The sequence below is a fragment of the Myotis davidii genome, unplaced genomic scaffold (genome assembly GCF_000327345.1).
Source record: "Myotis davidii unplaced genomic scaffold, ASM32734v1 scaffold309, whole genome shotgun sequence".
Taxonomy (NCBI): Eukaryota; Metazoa; Chordata; class Mammalia; order Chiroptera; family Vespertilionidae; genus Myotis; species Myotis davidii.
Window position 1 is genome coordinate 1170646 of NW_006383013.1, and position 6687 is coordinate 1177332.

Consider the following 6687-nt stretch of genomic DNA (forward strand, 5'->3'; position numbering starts at 1 on the left):
TACAGATGTTGAATTTGCAGTGGGTTGGTTGGTTTGTTTTGTTAATCCTCACCCAAGGATATTTTTTCATTGATTTTTAGAGAGTGGAAGGGAGAGGGAAAGACAGAGAAACATCAATGTGACTCTCTCACATAGGTTGTGACATGCCCCTGCTCTGCCACAAGCTATGTGCCCTTGACTGGAATTGATCCTGGTACCCTTCAGTGCTGTGGCCAATTCTCTATCCACTGAGCAAAACTGGCTAGAGCTGCAGTGGGTTTATTTTTGTCCATTGCTTGCTTTTAAATGGGAGCATATACATTACTTCCTCTTTGGGTAGCATCCATTTATCAAGATGCAGGTAAGCACCTAGTGTGTGCTCAAGTAAATAGTGGTCACACACCTATCCCAGAGAAAGAAGACGGCAAGAATTCCCTCCGGTAAAGTAGATCAGCTGAACAGCCACACCTGGATGTGAATTTGACCAGAATATCCTGCTCTTGACTCTCCATTGCTTTCTACTAATTTCCACCGGGGGAGAAGGGTGTGTGTCATTTTTCTGTTGGTGCCTGTGCCAAGGTGGGTATACCTTTGTTGTGTTTGGTTTCTTAAAGTACTTTTTTGGCATTACCTTTTCTCAATTCATTTCAGCCATAAAATATGAATTCATACTTATTATTTATGAAATGTAAATACTACAGATAATATTAACACACACCCCTCCATTGAGCAATAGACATCTTAAAATCTTAGAAGTAATTGCTATTACCATTTTGGAATGTGGCTTTGCAAACCTTTTTTGTGCATTTATAAAACATATATCTATGAGGATATAGTTTTACTGTTTATCATGAGTGATAGTCTTTACATGTTCTGCAGATCCACTATGTCTTGTGTGTGTGTGTGTGTGTGTGTGTGTATTCATATATGTGTATATATTCCATGATATGTACCTAACCTAGGTTATTTTTCCTTATTTTTGACAGTTTTCCAGTGTTATAATAATGTTCCATTGAACATCCTTGTAAATGTCCCTGTTAGTCATGTTCTCAAGTTTTCTGGGGAAAATACAGAAAAAATTGAATTACTGGGCTATAAGGGAAGCAACTCCTTTTATGTCTTAATAATTACCACATGTGTGTTTTAGAGAGAGTCCTAATGTCCACGGTATGAGGAATTCTTATATTTTAAAATTCCAGTTTTATATGCTGCTCTCATTTGAATTGTGCTCTTTAAATCAGCTGGAATTGATATGGATAAGCAAACTAGGTTCTAAATTGTAGCCATAATTCAAACCTAATAAGGTTATGGGAATAGGTGCTGTGTTTCAATGATAGGGAAATTAAATTGCCAATTGAGGAGATAATCTCCCTTAATCATGAAGTTCTTTTTCTTGTTTTTCTCTGATCCTTTTGGAATTATGACAGCTGGATACACAGGTGCTATGAATATATGTTTTCACAACACACATTTTTAATACTAGTTTAAGTAATTGTGAAAATAAAGGTTTTAATACTGTACCCTTGTTTGTGAGAAAAAAGTTTAGTGAAGTCTGGAATACCCACTTTTCTTGAGAGGATCATTTAATTATTAAACCTTTTAAAGAATATTCTTTACACAGATAACTTATTAGAAGTGAAAGATGGGACATCACTACAGATCCCATGGATATTAAAAGGATAACAAAGGAACAACTCTGCCCACAAATTTGATAACGTAGTTGAAATGGACCAATTTCTTGAAAGACATGTCTTCCAAACACAAGAAAAAGTAGACAACTTGAAGAAATTGAATTAATAATTATTAACCTTCCAAAAGAAAGCATCAGGCCCAGATGGGTTCTAACAAGCATTTAAGAAAGAAATTATACCAATTATCTGTGATCTCTTTCAGAAGACAGAAGCAGAGGGAATTCTTCCTAACTCAACTATGAAGCCAGCATTATCCTAATATCAAAACCAAAGACATTACAAGAAAAGAAAACTACAAACGACAGATCTCTCATGAACCAAACACAAAAATTCTCAACAAAATATTAGCAAATCGAATCCAACAATGTATAAAAAGAATTATACACCATAACCAAGTGTATTTATCCCAGGTATGCAAGGCTGGTTCAACATTCAAAAATCAGTTATTGCATGGATGGACCTGGAGAGTATTATGCTAAGTGAAATAAGCCAGTCAGAGAAAGAAAAGTACACATGCTCTCACTCATGTGGAATCTAATGAACAACATAAACTGATGAACAAAAATAGATCCAAAAACATAGAAGCACCGAACAGACTTTCAAACCTCAGAGGGAAAGCAGAGGAGGGTGAGCCGTGGGAAGAGATCAACCAATGAACTTGTATGCGTAAATGCATAACCCAAGGACAAAGACAATAATAGGGTGGTGAAGGCCTGGGGTGGGGGGCTGGGAGAGATCAATGGGGGAAAAAGAGGACACATGTAATACTTTCAATACAAATGTGTTGGGTGTGTGTGTGTGTGTTTTTTAATCAGTTAATGTAATCTACCACATCAGGTTAACCAAGAAAAAGCTTAAGTACTCTGGAGGAGGTAATCACCAACCCTCGTGGATGAAAGAACAGAGGAGGAAGATAATCAGCACTAATGATTACAAAATGAAAAGAACCAGAAAATAGACGAGGTTATTTTAAATTAAAGACTAAGCTTTGTCTTTATGGAAATGAAATCCTGAACATAATTTTTAGATGTTGGAACAAAACCAGGTTTGTATCAGCATGCTTCCCTCCATATCCACCCCATCGAAAACAACCAGCCTCTTGTAACAAGTGGAACGACTACAAAGATGTTTTGACAAACACAGCTTCATGTTTTAGCAAGTAACTAACAAATAGCAATATTAGTTGTGTTAAATAAACACGTCAACATAGGACTATGATAGAGTAAATGAAGGAATGCATACAGAGTTTATAGCACAAGGCATTTTTTAAAGTTGGGTGTTACCTCTCAGAAAAACACATCAACTTAAAGCTAGGTTTTATGCTGTCATGTCATAGCTCTTACTGCATGCTACTTCATGTAGCATAATGAAAAGGAAATTCAGAATGTTTTATTTTTAATTGATTTTAGAGAGGAAGGGAGAGAAACATCAATTGGTTGCCTCCCACATGTGCTAGGATGAGGTACTGAACCCACAACCTGGGTGTGTGCCCTGACCAGGAATCAAACCCGCCCCCTTTTGGTATATGGGACGACGCTCCAGCCCACTGAGCGATACCAGCCAGGGCCAGAATAAGTTTAATATCAGTAATGTCACACATCAGTGCCATTCTTAAGGTAATAAATTATTCATTTTCACTGTAAACAGTACAAATTCGTGGCTTTGCTAACAGTGTATGACTGCTGAGTAATAATATGGCTAATATTTACTGAGCACATGCTGTGCATTAGGAATATGCTGAGAATGTCACCTATATTGTTTTATCTAAACCTTAGAACAGTACTATGAGATAGGTGCTATTTTATCCCTATTTTACAGGTGGGAAAGCTGAGGCCAAGAGAGTAAGCAACTTGCAGAGATCCAAGGTGCTTGAATTGAACTGTTACAGGTACCTCTCACCGACACCAGAGAGGTGTTACCAGACAGCCCAGAGTCAGTGGGAGAGGGCTGTCCTCAACCTCGATCCTTGTCTTCTCATACAAATGAATTTATACGACAGAACTTAACTGCGTTGTGGAAAGCCAATTTATTAAAGCCATTAAAGCATGCACCTTTATTGAAAAAGCAAAGAAAGAAAGCAAACCTATACACCTGGCTTATGAAGCACAGACAAGATCTCAGCTAATCTGAAGAGCAGGTTGGGTGGGGGTCCAAGGTGTTCTATACCCTCCTGTCTGTAGGTCTCAAAATTCCTCTGCTGAATATTTGGTACAGATTAATTCTCAAGGTCCCTTTTTTCTTTGTTGTGGCCTTTCCAGAAAATCATGAGAAGTACCTGGCAACTTTACCTTGCCACGCCTTGAGACTGCTGGCTTCTCTGCTCAGGGAGTAAAACTGCCCTTTTTTCCTTTCCCCTTTCTCCCTTTCTGTATTCTCTCATTACGGAGGGTTTTTTTTTTTAACCATTTGTTCTAGGGTCCTTGGCTGGGGGATTTTGGCTTTGTTTTAACTTTCCTATCTCAGCTTTCCTATTCCTGTGCCCTGGCATCCTGTAACACAGTGGTTCTCAACCTTCCTATTGCCGTGACCCTTTAATACAGTTCCTCATGTTGTGTGGTGACCCCCAACCATAAAATTATTTTCATTGCTACTTCATAACTGTAATTTTGCTACTGTTATGAATTGTAATGTAAGTATCTGCTGTGCAGGATGTATTTTCATTGTTACAAATTGAACATAAAGCATAGTGATTAATCACAAAAACAATATGTAATTATATATGTGTTATCTGATGGTCTTAGGCAACCCATAGGTTGAGAACCGCTGCTGTAACAGAACCAGGATGAAAACATGTTCTCCAGGGTTCATGCACCTAACCACAGTAATCTACTTAGGAAAGGTGTTGGTTGCAGAGAAAGTGAAAAGGTGAGAGTGCAGGCAGCAAATGAGATAACTGAGGCTAAAGTGGAGATGACTGAGCACAGAGACACATTCTTGCCTAAGGCTACATTTCCAGGCCAGAAGCAGTGTTCGAGGAGATAGGAGTCTGAACTGTAAAAATCAGTATATATGGGGAGAGAAAGGGTTTTCTAAGGGAAGACTAGGACATGTTTGTTTGTGGGTTGACTCTGGTGAATTTGGAAATGACAAAAGTTTGTGAGCCTGAAGGAGAGAGATTGTGAGAAACACCATAACCCCAGGAGACTCTTGGTGAAAGAGAAGGCAGACTCCTCAGTGAGTAGATGGACATGTGAAACTGGGGAGGTTTGGGGCAGATATCCCTCTGCTGATTCCATTTTGGCGGACATTTCCTTCCTCTTGAGGCTAACAACCTGGGAGTTTAAGATATGACTGAGCATTCAACTCCTGGGCACTTGGTTACATTTATTTAGGTTTTATAGTCTGAAAGAGCTTCTTGGTCTATAGGAATTATCTACTCCTGGAGTACATTCTTTTCATGAGTTCTCATTTTCCACAGTTGAGGATTTAGTACATACAGTGTAGGTACCATGATCTACCTCAGAGAGATAGATTGCATTATTAATGCTGTGAAATAGGTCATCAGAGTTCATTCTTTCCAGTGTATATTGTACATACTTAATGCTGACCAAGAATATTTTTATACTCTCATAAGAGGTATTATATTTGCCATATTGCCACAAATTTTCCCCCCAGAGCATAATTTAATCATCAGCCTGATAGAACCATTACTTATTAAAAATATATATTTATTGATTTCAGAGAGGAAAGGAAAGGGAGAAAGAGATAGTAACATCAATGATGAGAGCAAATCTTGACTGGCTGCCTCCTGCACGCCCTCTACTGGGAATCAGCCTGCAACCCATGTATGTGCCCTTGACCGGATTCGAACCCAGGATCTTTCAGTCCGCAGGCCAATGTCTATCCACTGAGTCAAACCAGCTAGGGCCCAGTGTGTTCTTTATTTCTCTATCAGCCATTATTCTGTCTCATTATCTTTTCCAATTTTCTCAGTCCTGAAAAAATGATCTTGTTCTATGTGAAATTTATGCAAATGCCTAATTGAGTTTGTGTAAAAACATCAAAGGATTTTTTAAATTTCTCTTTTCTTTTGAATGAATGATCTGCTTTATAGAGCTGAGGATCAAAACTATAGAGAAAAGCTAGAAACAAAGATTATGAAAATTTAAAACATATAGGAGCTCATCCAGGAAACTGGTTACCAAATCTTTAGCAAATTTCATAAGGATTTTTTAAAGGAAATATTTTCTAAACACACATGTAAAATTATGGAGGTCTTACTTTAAATTACTTAAGTTGTCATTGAAAACAAAGAACTTTTTTTTAATGTATTTTTTATTGTTTTTTTACAGAGAGGAAGGGAGAAGGATAGAGAACTAGAAACATCGATCAGCTGCCTCCTGCATGCCCCCTACTGGGGGTGTGCCTGCAACCAAGGTACATGCCCCTGACCGGAATCGAACCTGGGACCCTTCAGTCCACAGGCCGACGCTCTATCCACTGAGCCAAACCAGTCAGGGCAAAGAACTTTTTTTAAAAGGACCTTCATATAATGTGGGGCTGTGTTTACTGAAGAGTGCTATGTTATCTCTGCCATTTCTGCTTTGCCTTTTCTCTGATGGAAAGGAAATGGTTTGGGCACTCCTTCTACATCCAGGAGGTACCTTTGGCCTCTTTGCTGTATGAATCCAATTTGGAGCTGTGTATACTATATGAAACCATCCTATCTAATAATAGACAAACATGGTAATTAACCATACCTCCACTATGCTTCCCATTGGTTAATCAGCAGGATATACAAATTAACTGCCAACAAAGATGGCGGGCGGCAGCCACGCAGCTGAAGCGAACATGAGGTTTGCTTGCTCCAGTGATGGAGGAAGCCAAGGTTCCCCGCCTGCCGTGGCCTGCTATAAGCTCCGAAAGCAACAGCTCCGGAAGCAACAAAGTTTCAATTATAGAAACTAAATAAACCCCAGATACCTGCTTTCAGCCAGCCGTGGCCTCAGAGCTGGAGTGAGCAGGAGGGCAACAAAGTTTCAATTATAGAAGCTAACTAAATCCCAGAATAAAAACG